The following is a 14,729-nucleotide window of genomic DNA, read 5'->3' as shown; positions in this document are numbered from 1 at the left end:
CAGATTGGTACTTACGTATTCTGCATTCCTAAGGATTCTTGAAGGTGCCATTTAGTTTTTTTCACGGAAATAATCTATATTTTCGACGAATGAAGTAAGTTTTGTTCGTTTCTTTTTCCCTTCAGTAACACGCTAAATGGCGGTCACAGTTTCACTACCGTAGTCGGCATACAGTGTTTCCACTCTACCAAAATGTACCTACGTAGCCCCACGAACCATTTCCGGTAAGGTTAGGTAGGGTCACGTATAGGTTACAATAGTTAAAAAATGGTTTCCAAAAAATATGCGTAGCTCCACGAACCATTGATACATAGCCCAACAAACCATTTGCGGAAACGTACCTTATTCAGTTACAAAAACACGTGTTTGGAAACACTGACCGGGATTGACTGGGATTACATCATCACATTACATTATCGAATATGTGAAAAAATTCAATTTTATGATATTTTTTTCATTGAACGTTGGGGACCCGTGGCCCACTTAACCCCTTTTATTGGCTTTGGTTATTTTCAAAAAACCCGCTCGGCGGGCTAAAGGTTAAATGTGTCAGATTGTTAGGGTGTCGGTTTGGTTTATAATGGTTAAAGATTATAATTTTTGATTTCTCGGGAGAAAAAGATAAACCGCGAGATAATAATTGGACACTAAGGGCCGGTTGCACCATCTCCGCTTAACGTCTTATCCCCCACTTAATACCATTTTGCGGTTGTTCAATGTCGGCCTAACGTTACCTAGCACTTAAAGTCCCGTGTAACGTAAGTGGCGCCTAACGCATTAAGTGCCAGGTAAACATTGAAAAGCAGTACACTGTGCAGCCAACAGATACGTGCAGCACCTAGTATAATCTGTGTTTACACTTTTATAGTTGATAAAATGGCCAAGTCTCGATCAGCTGTTGCAAATTGCGAAAGTTTGCTGCATGTTTTGCATTACCAAATAACAGCAAAAAAAGGCGGAATTGTTAATTATACCAGGAACGGCAATAAATAAAGCAACGCTTGTAAATATATGTGTAGAAATGAATATTAGGTGGTCATTTTCGTGTGTGTTCCGAAAATGTTGTATATTGATATTAGAATTAGCAGTTTCACTGTAATTTCGTATGTAGGATTTGAGTGCATGCGGGTACAGAAAATAAAACCAGGTTAAAGTAATGCGTTTGATGCTTGCAAAATTGTATTAAAATGCCGTTCCAAATAAATGAATGTGCGTTTGCTGTACCAATTTTTTTCAACCAAACGCAATACACGAAATATACACCATGCATCAGTTGCTTTTTCGCAATCCTAGTAGGTAATCTTTAAGATTAAAACACGTGTAATATTATTCGAGTCACTTCCGTCGCCATTGGTGTGAATGTAACATTGCAAATAAACAAGTAATGTGTTGTTTCCGAATAACAACTGGCAAAGAATGCACGTATAATATTTAGCAGTAGCTACTCTTACCGTCCAGTTCATACATATGTACGTACAAGGAACAATTTCCGAATGGTGGTGTGTCTTTTACAAACACACACATTTACAATAATAACCTTGCAAGAAACTACATACCTGGTAGTACATAAGACGTAATACCAATCTTTTAAGAAACGTATACATTGTATATGTGTGATTTTGTATGTTAACTTCCAAAATTGGCAAAAAAAAAAAGTTTACTGTTAACAAGCATCTTTACGATGTTGACATGCATGTACAAGGAACAATTTCCTACTGGTTTTGTACCTAACCTACCCTACCCTAATATTCATGGCAGAACATAGCCTAAGACGTAAATGCCAAAGTTTTTTTTTTTTCGGTATTTACTACTTAGAGGAAACGTTTTATGCGAAGTAACATATTTTTAATTACATTGTGCGAGATTTTGTACTTTAACTTTATAACTGGCAAAGAATAATAATAATAGAGACAGGAAATTCAGTATCTTTACGGCGTTGATACGTATATACAAGGAACAATTTCCGAATGGTGTTACGTTTCGTAGATACAAAGAAAATGCACCATTGTAATAAACCTTGCCTGAAGATGCATAAAACGTGCACTCAAGTTTTTTCTGGGTTTTTTTAACGTTCATATGCAATACACATGATCTTGTATTTGATTTTTCAAAATAACTGGCCTAAAAAGACGAGCGGCTAGGGGCAGCATTAGCACCTTGCGAAATACACGCTAACAACACCAAACCTGGCCTGTCTAACCTATCCACGTAGGCATAAATAAGCATGTAAATAGGTTTGGCAAATTATAATTTGTTTATTTAAGCTATTATATACATACGTGGATAGGTTAGGCAGGCCATGTTTGGTGGTGTTAGCATGTATTACCCAAGGTGCTAGTACTGTCCCTATCCGCTCGTCTAAAAAGGACCACAGCTTGTACGTATGTACAAGGTATATTTTCCTGGTGAATATTAGTGTTTTTTGTAAAGCAATATATACGTTCTTGCATTGCACTAGCATAAAACGTTGCTTGAAAATTCCTATCTGAAAGTATATACAGCCTGGAGTTTCTTCTTTTTTTATAATAAGAAAAAAACATGCGTACATACAGTACTACGGTACTTTACATTACTATTTGATTCTTCCTTTTGTGCTAAGATGATAGTAATTCCCAAAATGTACCTTGTACATTGAACCGTTGATTAACAATTTTTTTTTTTGCTATTCGAATTTGTTTTGAATACAAGAAATTAATTTTCATCTGCATCGTTATTACTCAACCAACTTTCAATATTAATCTTGCACAAAAGCTGCATTATAAATAAAGAAGAAACCTATAAGATGGTCAACGTTGATAATACTAATACTCGCTATTCGCTAAAGAAGGGGTTACGGATTGATAAATTATTAATAGAAACGAATGATAAATTAGTAAGAGCAGAATAGAAGCTTGCTCTTCTCATTCCTTATATTTACACAAACTCAGATGTGTCAGCCTTGCACTAAAAATTGAATAAATGTAACTTGCATTTCTTACGACTTCGTAAAATTTTGGTCACTGTTTAGTAGTGTTTAATATTTTTAAAAAAGTGACCGAATGTCTTACTGAAAGATAAGACGAGGAATATTCTTTTTTGCATTATGTTAATTGGAGTACGTGAAAAATAAATTGAAAATTTTTTAAGCTTCTCACTACTTTGAAAGATTACGGGTTATATTGTATCATATAACATACATTTGATATTATATGAGAGTACGACACATGCATTACCTACTTCTATCAGCTGTTTCATTTTATTGCAATAAATATTTAATTTTCTTAAACATATTTCAGTTGAAAAAGCATGCATTTGGAATTGACAAGCAGACATTAGCACGTAATAAATAAACAAAACACAATCGAAAACACAACTTTCTCCAGTTTCTGTTGCCAGGTCGTACGGCAAGCAGGAGAAAGTTCCACCTTACAAGACTGAGGATAAAAATGCTTGGTGCAACCCACCGCCGCCTAAATCTCCCACCTGTCGTTATCCAGCACTTTGTAAAGTGGCAGATTGAGTGCCGATGGTGCAACCGGCCCTTAAGAGTATGAATCAGGTTGCGTAATTCTAAAATTCCTTGTGGCGTCTGATGTGCTTTGATAAAAACCAAAATCATCAGCATATTGTATGATGTTGTGAGTGGCCCTTGGTTTTTGATGTATATATTTGGTGTAAATGTTAAAGAGGAGGGGACTCAGAGGGGAGCCCTGTGGTATTCCGCTCCGAACTAGTCTCGGACCCTTCACATCACTATGAAACCGAAAGACCAGAATACGTTCCTGGAATAGATTCAAAGCTATTTTAGCCACAATCGAGTGAATGTTGTTGAATCAAGATGATTGCATAAGATTGAAATGTAAACGGAGTCATATGCTTTGGTGATATCAACAAATAAGCTGAAGCAAAATTGTCTCAGGAGTTGGCTATTCTGGATAGCAACAGTGAGTGTAGCAATAGCATCCTGACTACCAAGACCGATGAGAAATCCTAATTGTGTGGGTGGGAAAAATTAGCGTTTTTCTAGTGTCCAAACGATTCTATGTTGCAGTGTGCGTTCGAATAGTTTAGCCATGACTAAAACTATAGGTCGGTATGAAGAGGTTTGCGTGGTTGGTTTGTTTGGTTTTAGAATAGGTATCACAATATGTTGGGTCCAGCCACTTGGTATTTTTCCTCTGCGATTTACATAATAATAAATCGCAGCAAGAATTTTGAATCCTTGAACTGATAAGTGTTTTAGAATTTCATAGGTAATACCATCGGGAACATACTTTTCACGTCTAAGCTAAACATTGTCGTCTTCATCTCATTTTAATCAAGAAATGCATAAAGGAGACAGGAAGACTACCAAGTTTGAAAGGCTTTCCAAAGATACACAAAGAGGTGATAAAGTTAAGACCAGTAATGAACTGCAGAAATAATATTTTGGAACCATTAGAAAAGAAAGTTAAGAAAGTTATTGACGTGTTAGTAACACAGCAAGAAAGCAGAGCAGTTAAGAACAGTGAACAAGTAGTAGACCTCATAAAAGGACTTAAGTTAAATGAGATGAAGACGACAATGTTTAGCTTAGACGTGAAAAGTATGTTCCCGAGCATCAAGAGGGGACACGTTTTGGACATTATTAAAAAGAGAATGGGACAAGAAATAATAGGAGAATGGGATAGTGAAAGGGTAGTGAAGGCGCTGGAAACCATTTGGAATAACGGTTACAGTATAATGGGAGATAAAATAATGTTAATGAGTGAAGGACTAAATATAGGTTCCAGTCTAAGCCCAGCATTGGCTGAATTGGTTATGAATGAATGGGAAAAGAAAGTGATAGAAAAGGGAGGTGACAAAATAATTCTGTTTTGCAGATATGTGGACGACTGTTTTGGCATATGGAAGGGAACGAAGAGGCAGCTTGACATTTTTGCCAAAGAAATTCAAGATGAAGAAAGAGGGATATTATTGGAACTTGAAATAGAAGAAGAAAACAGGTTAAGCTTTCTAGATATATTGATGAAAAGAAATAGAGGACAAGAAATTGAAACCGCTTGGCATCAGAAGAAGTGTGCAGCAGGGGTATTCTGCCACAAAAGAAGTGATGTAAGTGAGGTGACAAAAATAAATTTTATAAAGAATATGGAGGACAGAATCAAGAAAATATGCATGAAAGAATGTGAAAAAGAAGGCAAAATAAATAGCCTATGGAAACAGCTGGAAAAGAATGGCTATGAGAAGCAGGATATACTGGACATAAACAGAAGAAGGAAGAAAACGGGCAGGGAAGAATTGGAAGAGAAAGAAAAAGAGAGAAGGTTTGGAATAAGGAGTATGGGGAAGACCACAGAAAAGATATGCAAAGTGCTTAGGAAGGCGGGAATTAAAACTTACAGGAAGGGAGGGAGAAGCATCTTAGGAATAGCGAGGAATGCTAAGAAGAATAAGGAAAACAGAGAAGATGAAGAGGAAGGGATTATCTACGAAGTGAAATGTAAAGAATGTCAGAGTGTGTACATAGGAGAAACGAAGAAAAGGCTGAAAGACAGGTTGAAACAACATAGGGATGATGTACGACTTAAGAGAGAGAGAAATGCAATATTTAAACACACGAGAGAAACAGGACATGACATAGAGTGGGATGAGGCTAAGCAGATAGGAAGGGAGAAGAGAATGCTAGTGAGAAAATGGAAGGAAGCCAAGGAAATAGAGAAGAAAGGTGAAGAAGACACAATGAACTGGAATGGGGGACTGAAGTTAAACAAAGAATGGAAGAAGTTGTTAGAAAGAGTGGAAAGGACAAGAGAGAAAGAGGAGAGGAGAAGGAAGAAAAATGAAGGGAAAAGATCATTAGATTAAAAATCCAACCACATTCTATATGGAAGTAATTGAGGTTAGCCTTTGAGGTGAAAGTAAAGTTGGTGAAAGTGAAAGTCACCTCCTAGAAAGTTCCAAACAACTTTCTAAATAGTCTGGAGGGAGTAATGTTTGTGTATATATAAGGCCCTATTTTTGTATCTTGTTACTTTTGTACTTGATACAGAGTCTGAAGAAGACCTTGCTAGAAGGTTGAAACGTTACGTTTAGTTTATGTTTTTAATAAAATAAATTACTGCCTTGGTCAGCATATTTAGTTTTTCATAATCATGGAAACAAGGCTTAATGGTGTTATAATTCCCGTTCAGCCAACAATTTTCTACTCCCCAGTGTATCTGCCATGTGACGCTTTCCGCTTGCCTGTGATATTTTGGCTTCAAAATTCCCCATTCCTTGGAAAATTACATGCTGGGAAAAATTGGTTTGCAACATTGACCCAGACTGTTGAGGAAGTTCAGAGGGTTTTCCCCCGCCATATGCAACCCTGTTCTCTCTCCTGTAACAGTTTCGCTCCACAATTCCCCGATCCTGGGGAAATAACATGCTGGGAAAAATTGGTTTGCAATATTGGTCGGGTGCTCTTTGTGGTAGCCCTGTCAAGCTTGCCTATTACCCTGTGGAGTTGCCCACCGACGGTCCAGCCGTCTCGCGAATTCAAAGAAAGTGGCTAATGTTTCCAACTCCTCTAAGAAATCAAGTTCATCTTCTTATTGAAATGAACAATTTTATGCACATTTTTTGATATATATTTTTTTCTGTATTTTATTCACTGAGTCTGGACTTCGCAGATAGCCTAGGTAGCCCCGAATATACGCCTCTGCCTGTTATCAAATATGGGCCCGGGATGATTGTAAGAAGTTCGTTCAAAGCTGATAGTGGGATATTCTGAGAGAGAGTGTGTTGTGGAAGATACATACTAGATATGAGTGTAAATAAGTAATGAGCATATTTAATTTCGGCGGCAGATGTTTCACCTTGGCAATATCTGATTAATGAGAGGGAATGTTAATTACGGAATGGGATATGTTTTCATGGACATATACAACAACTCCCGGTTGATTTCGGTCGAATTTAAGTAGTGGGGTAATCGATAATTCTCATGATGAGTACCTTTTCATCTCCTGTAGGCAGATAAGTTGTAAACGGAAATCCGCCAACAGTTCTAGAATTTCGCATTTACGTGCCGAAAGACTACGCACATTCCACTGCAGAGTAACAAGTAAGGACATGTTTAAAAAATGGGGGGGGGGTGTGAGATGGATTAAAGTGTACGATATCGGGACGTATTAACGACCCGACATAATAGATAAGTCAGGACGTAAGATCTTGTATTTTTCTGAATATTCTCCTGTTCGTGTAGTTCTGATATATTAGCTACAGAGGGCCGTAGATCTGGGATAAGATATAGTAGAGAACGATATATAAGTTGCTGTTCGTAAGACAATGTGTCTTTAGCACCATATGCCCCCGTAGGGGGTAAAGTGGTATCGGAACAAGAGTCTATCGACCTTAAACCATCTCGTACATACGAATCGTGGTACTTTCTGGTGTACTGTTGGGTGTAAGTTCCTCTACGGGGAGGAGGAAAAGCCTGGGATCCTATTGGGGGTGAAGGATGGAAAACATCCTCTTCTGAGGGCCTAGTAGAAGATTCCGGTGTGTTGGAAGTTTTCTTCTTGTCTTTTTCCATGCGTCGAGCACACTAGAGGTGTACAGTCCTGGGTAGAATTAGCTATGTTATTGCACTAGTCCTAGGAAGTTCTTGTCTAATGACTTTGCAATAAGTGTTTTTGGTGTAGAGATCGGTGGTCCGCCAATAGAGGCACCTGCCGCCAGGGTAGGTAATGTTGGATAAGTATGTGTGTCTTGTAATGATCGTAATACTTCCGCCTTGGTAAGAGGGGCTACATACGTACCCCGTAATTTGTGGCGAGCCTCAAAGTATGGAATATTTTCCACTGCCATACGAGTCTGTATGGCAGTAGCTTTCCTCCTACTTGGACAATTCTTATCTAAAGCATTTTGTTGACCTTTACAATTTATGCATTGGGGTGGCTTATTGCAAGATTTCCCTTGTTTCGGACAGGGTTGGCAAAATTTGTTTTTTTTTTTTAAAAAAAAGAACAAAAACTTCTTTTGGTTTAAAACATGTTTTCTTGTTTTAAACATAGTTCTAAACATGAGTTAAAAAACATGTTTTAAACAAAAGAAAGTCAACCTTTTCCCAGTAAATTATAGTTAAAGTTGTTAAAGAAAAAAAAACTCATTTTTATGAAACTATATTACTGAAGTACAGTGGCGGCAAGGACAGTTTATTTCCCTTTGGAGATAAGGTTTACCATACTGCAGCGAAGGGGTGTGCCGGACAGAATCTTTTGGGTCGGGACGGAAAATTCTTTAAATCCCGACATTCGGGACGGGGAAAATTCTGAAATTCCCGACAAAGTCGGAAAATTTTTGGGGCGGGATATGTTTGAAATTTCCCAAAGCTCTTGAAATTTCGAATTCTACACGTAATTTTAATTTTAAGTGCTTGTTTTTGCACTTCTGGTACAAAAAAACTAACAATTTCCAATACGTCCCAGACATACATTTACAATGAAGAAAATGTCGACAATTGACGACTTTTTAAAATAACCATACAGTATTTCCCTACTGCCTGGGATCCCGAAAAGTCGGGAAGTTATGCGATCCCGCACACCTCTACTGCAGGGACAAAAATTGGGGGCAATAGCCCCCTTTTTCCGCCACTGCTGAAGTAGGTTAGGAAATTAAATATTATAGAATTACTATCCTCGTCCTGGAAAAATCAGGGTGAAATATTTCCTGCTGCCTGAACAGTTCATATAGCAGAAAACAACCTGCAGTGTCATAATAGATTCTCCAGATCAATTTATCTTTCCAAAGTACAAAATTATGTTACCAAAAGTAAGCGTCTGCTCTTCATTCAGTTATACAAACCAATGAATCGTATCGCAAGAGGAAAAAAAGAACGTTCACGTCATGATCAAAATGACGTATTGTGTATTCAGATATTAGTTTCCAGCTTCCACCAGTCTCAAACTTACAGGACGGTACGAAACAAAGAACTGAGAAGTTTCAATTTCTACAGTAAAGCAAGGGTCCTTCTTATCGCACAACAGTTTTGCTACCTTGTGCATACATAGCTAGCCTGCCTAACAACGTAAGCATTTAGCCCAGTGGGGTATGTTGGGTTTAAAACCTGGGCTCTCTCTTTTTATCATAATGTTCAAATGGGAGGCTCTTTTTCGTTCAATTTCTTGGATTTTAAGGTGATGTGACATTGCGATTAAAATACATACATTACAATTTACTATTAATTATAAAAATATCAGTTTCATTAATATAAAAACAATAAGGAAAACATTTCAAATATTTCATGGTTATTTATAAAATATAGAGGCCCATATTGTGAAATATTTATGTAGGCCTACGTGCGAGAATAAAATATACGCGTATAATAAACTTCTTACCTTGAATATTTAATTTGGACAGGAACTCCATTCTTGGCAACCTCTGTGGTAAAATGGTTATTAGCACAGCGCACTACGATGCCAGGGGACTCGGGTTCAAATCCAGGCATGGACATGGATATTCTTTGTGAATGTCCCTTCATGAATTTAATTGTAGCGCCTCCCCGATGGCGCAGTGGTAGCATCCTCGCCTCGTAATCAAGGGGTCCCGGGTTCGATACCCGGTGGAGGCACATAGTGGTTCGGATCCCACTTTAAACTGTAGGTCCAATCCAGATTTAAAACTTGGACTTAAAACCAAATCAATCAAATGAATTTAATCGTATCGTCACTCATTCTCATCGTCGTGATTAGCTAAAGTGGCAGAAAAGCAACACAAAATAACAAATCAAATCCATTCTTCTCTTCCTTGCAATGCCAGAGGCCTACATATCTTCACGACTTGAAGTTTATCCTCATGCAAAAGCAGAGTAAATTGTTTCGGCAATAGTTCGTTAATTATGTCATCATTTTCGTTTACTACACGACGCAGCACAGATCATTCAAAACATATATACACTGGTCAAAAAAATTAGGGGAGCAAGCAAGAAATCCCAAAACCAAAGTTGGGAAGTCAAAAGTAGCAATGTATTTTGATTAGGTGAGTGTGTCCTCAACCAGTACAATACATGTCTATTGAGTCATTAGCACAACAGAGTTCTAGGGGTGATTTCTGCAAGGTACTGCACAAAATCAGGAGAACAGCACGGTGATAAGACAACAGAAATGGACACATACGCAACAGATCCATACCTCTAATAAGGCGTGTGGTCGCCATGAACTGCTATGACAGCTGCACATCTGTTTTGCATGGAACCAATAAGGTTATCAACGACAGCCTGCGGGATATTCACCCATTCCTCCAGAAGGGCAATTTCCATCTGTTGCAGAGTTGTAGGCGGCGCTGGCCGAGCAGCAATGCATCTTCCGATTGTGTCCCACAAATGTTCAATGGGATTCAAGTCTGGGGAGGACGCTGGCCATACCATTCGTTTGATACCCTCATCCCGTAGCATGGCGTCAACGAGACGTGCTCGGTGAGGACGGGCATTATCGTCCACAAAAATGAAACGATCACCGATATCTGCAGCCATTGGGAAAACATGAGGCCTGAGGATCTCATCCCGGTACCGTAAGGCTGTCAAAGTACCATTCCGGATAATGTGCAGGGGGGGTACGTCGACCAACACTGATCCCTGCCCATACCATTAAGCCACCACCACCATACTGAGACACTTCGCGCACATGTGCGGGATAATTGCGAGTCCCACGTTCCCTCCAGATGAGAATGCGTCGATTATCTGACTGGAGACTGAAATGCGACTCATCCGAGAAGAGAACTGAACTCCACTCTCCATGTCCCCACTCACGATGTTCCACAGCGCACTGTCTGCGGACCCTACAGTGTTGGGCATTCAGAGGGACACACACCATTGGTCTTCTTGCATAAAGACCCCTTTCCCGCAGGCGATTTCGTACAGTTTGGCCTGAGACGCTTCGTCCTGTTGCCAAAACAAGGCCGCGTTGCAAGTCAGTTGCAGTTTGCTGCCTATTCCTGCGAGCCGACAATGCTAAGTACCGGTCTTCCCTAACTGTTGTTGACCGTGGGCGACCTTGCCCAGGCCTCCTTCGTACTGTACCTGTCTGTTGAAATCGTGTCCACAACCTGGAAATGACACTGCGTGACACACCAAGGGCTGCAGCCACCTCACGTTGTGTTTGCCCTGCTTCCATCCTCCCAATGGCTCTCCATGCGCTAGATTCCCCTAAATCGTGTTGTTCTGCCATTGTTCCTATTCAACACTACTCAACTGAATCCCACCTGCACTTACGGTCTGCCAGCACCACACAACCCGTGTTCCCAAGTGACCTCGTGATTGCTCCTCATATCACAAATTCTGCCACATGCCTTATGGTGTCACTAGAGAGCTCTTCATGCTGATGATTCAACACAGATGAATTGTACTGGTTGAGGACACACTCACTTCATCAACATACATTGCTACTTTTGACTTTCCAACTTTGGTTTTGGGATTTCTTGCTTGCTCCCCTAATTGTTTTGGCCAGTGTATAATTCACTCATTCAATACACTTAAGAAAATCCACACAGTAAGGGCCGGTTGTATAAACATCACTAACTGGAGATCAGATTTGACCTACGATCAAGTTCAAGCTTCTATCATGTTGTATAAAGCTAACTGTCGATTTGTCGATCTGAGCTCAAATGCTGATCTTGGGTCCAAGAAATACGTTTAGCAACGTGGCAAATCCAGACATGTCGCTAGTGTGCCTGTGATGTTGCCAATTGTCCAACACTGAACAGCAAACATTTTAAAGTCTGTTTCGGAAAATGCATGTATTTAATATTTGAATAAAGAATAAATCTGAGGTGCTGGACCTAGTAAATATTCGAACATGTTGCAAATTTAGTAACACGTAAATTAGATACTAAACGGCCATTTATTTTTTGTGCAAGTTCCGCGTGGATGATTTGTCCTTGACAACGAAAGCAAATATCGGTTCTCAGTTGCAAAGGGGAGAAAATATGCTTGCATAAATAGATTTTTTTTTTACAAAATCTGTATTTCTTTTTAATGCTAAAAAGAGATATAACAACTTACATATACTCGGATTTGGAGCTATTGTTCATGTAAGGAGATGTTTATTATATTTATTTTGTGATTACACGATAACATATTACAGGTGGACCATTAGTTCCTGTAAGTACTATACGGAATTTTCTTTGCACTTAAAATAACCTAGGTTGTAAAATGTAAAATGTGTTTGCGTTTTCCCGAATGGAAAGAAATATTGAAGCAACAGTGGCGTTTGTCCTCTCGGATGTAAATTATGCCCAAAACAAATAATACTCGAAATAAAATATGTGTTATTTATATATTGGGAGGAGAGAAAGCTTTACCAACTAAAATGCAACGTGCTCGGTTCATAAAGCAGTAGATACACTACAGCCAAAGTTACATGATCTGTTCTATTCTGCGGACAACATTGAATTGCAGTAACACTTGGCTGGATGCAGTAAAGTGAAATGGTAATATATTTATACTAGTTCTTCATCCCAATGCAAGTTTTACAATGATATCAACAAGAAAATGTAAGCGGGTCATATTTTCGGTTTGTATCAACACTCGATTGTTCTCAAGTTAATTTTCTCCAGTGACGTGCACTGAGGTGTAGCTAGTCTAGCAGAGATAGATCAATCAATCTCAAATCTCTAATTATTTTCACATCACAATAATTATTGTTTTGTTAAAGCTACAGTTCATATGCAACACTGTTTTTCACGCGCTTCTCATCCTTCGGTTCCTTCAGCGGCCTAGCTCGCTCTTTCTCCGCCTCACAGTTCCAGGTAGAAACGGGTTTCCGAAGGGAAAGGGAAGATTTCTGCCTCTACCTCCCTTGCCCCCTCGCCCCCGCTCCAATGGTTGAAAGCCCATGCTTTCAGGTCCCTCAGTCTATCTCCTATAGGACAGATAGGGGATTGGATTCCCTTCGCTTCCTTTGTAAATCCTCTAAAGAACTAAGGGGAAATTTTTTTGCAGTACTTCTGTTCTCTGTGTTTACACTACTTTTTACACGTTGTACAATATGTATGTATAATATGGGATGTACTTTTATTATTTATGCAATTGGAACGTCTTATGCGCAGACAAAAATTTTATGCTTTTTTAAAAATATGGAATATATAATGATTAAATAACAAATATTTGCTCACGCTCTCTCTTGCTCTCGTTTTAGTAGTGTTTTATTTAAATATACTAATCTCTTGGCCTCCAATAAAAAAAAATGTATAAGCTAAACAAACATAAATACGGATGTATTTATTTGGGCAAGTGAACGCGCGTTCTAATTCTTGTTGTTGGTTTGGTTTATTTTACTTCGCTTTTCTGCCACATTTGGTTATCGCGAAAATGAGGATGAGTGATGATATGATGAAGGGACCTCACAAAGAACAATTCAGGCCGGAATTCGTGACGAGCGTGCATTCTTGGTTTTATGTGTTGTACTCTGCCTGCAGTGATTAATGAAAAAAATAGAAATGAAAAATGTATCCCATAACTCATAAAGCCAAATGAATATCATTGAAGAAAGTAGAAAAAAAGTTTGTTTAAAGGTGTGTTTTGTTACCCATCGCTTTTTCTAGCTGTATAAATTTAATCGCAATAAGTAGCTAAGAGCTTGGAAAGTCGTGAGGGACAATCATAAACAGAGAATTATAGGCTCCTGATTTCATAGTGCTCTGCAGATGCACTGGGAGGAAATTATTTGTATTTTCTTGTCTCTTCCATCGCTTTACCTAATTTCTGCCATGACGATGAACGTTGATTAAATTAAACGGGTGAAGATTGGTTGCAAAGAAACACTCATGCAAAGGCCAGGGCTCGAGCCCAGATCCTTCAGTAACGAGATCCTGAAATAGGGAAATTAGGGAAATCAAGCAATGCAAAATTTTAATCATACATATATATATAAAGATGGTATTTCAAAAATTCAATTGGAAATTACTACTCAGGAAAAATGAAGTTTGCTTTACTCACGTATCCGAATGGTTAGCGCCTTCCTCACATGTTTGTTGTCGGCCGACCTCCTTGGGGGAGTGCAAGTGGTCCCGGGTCTGTACCTGATGGAGGTATATAGTGGTTTGGATCCCACATTAAACTATAGGTCTAGTCTTGATTAGCCTTTCTGTGTATAAAATGGACTTAAAACGTCAAATCAACCAACCGTGGGGGAGTGGTTACCACAACGTGCTACAACACCAGGAGTTCCGGGTTCGAACCCCTACCTGGACATGGGTGCTCTTTGTGTTTGTCCCTTCATTAATTTTGTCGTATCATCTTCGCCATTAACCAAATGTGTCGAAAAAGCGAATTAAATCAAATCATTCATTGATTGATTGTTTGATTTGGTTTATTTTACTTCGCTCTCCGCCATATTTGGCTAATCGCGAAGACGATACGATAAAATTGATGAAGGGACACACAAAGATCACCCATTGCCAAGCCGAGATTCAAACCAGGCATCTCTGGCTCAGTAGTCAAATCAAATGGTTTTTGATTTTCGAAAGTGTGTGGAAGTTATGTGTACAATTTTTTGTAGTCATTCCTAACTTTGCAATTTTTCCTGTATTTGACGTTCTTCTTTTAGTAATACTGGGCCCAAAAAAAGGGGGGGTGATTATGACCCTTTGGGCATGCCACTCATTGCTACCCCAAGTGTCGACATCACCGCATGTCACTGATTTTCTCTGATCGTGCAATTAAACAATGTTACAATATGCTCTTGCAGTCATTTAAGGCAAATTTTAAGAAAAAAAATACATGGTATTTCAAA

At 38.8% G+C, this 14,729-nt stretch overlaps 1 protein-coding gene across 6 annotated transcripts in view; it reads right to left on the bottom strand.

The window, feature by feature from the left end:
* The window catches only part of LOC145985065 (uncharacterized), a 353,116-nt gene that overhangs the window by 266,653 nt on the left and 71,734 nt on the right, over nucleotides 1-14,729 (bottom strand). The gene's annotated exons all lie outside the window — the stretch shown is intronic.

This window comes from Lepisma saccharinum, chromosome 3, assembly GCF_977018435.1.
Source record: "Lepisma saccharinum chromosome 3, izLepSacc3.1, whole genome shotgun sequence".
Classification (NCBI taxonomy): Eukaryota; Metazoa; Arthropoda; class Insecta; order Zygentoma; family Lepismatidae; genus Lepisma; species Lepisma saccharinum.
The sequence above is the reverse complement of the archived record's forward strand: the minus strand, read 5'-3'. Positions and strand labels throughout refer to the sequence as shown.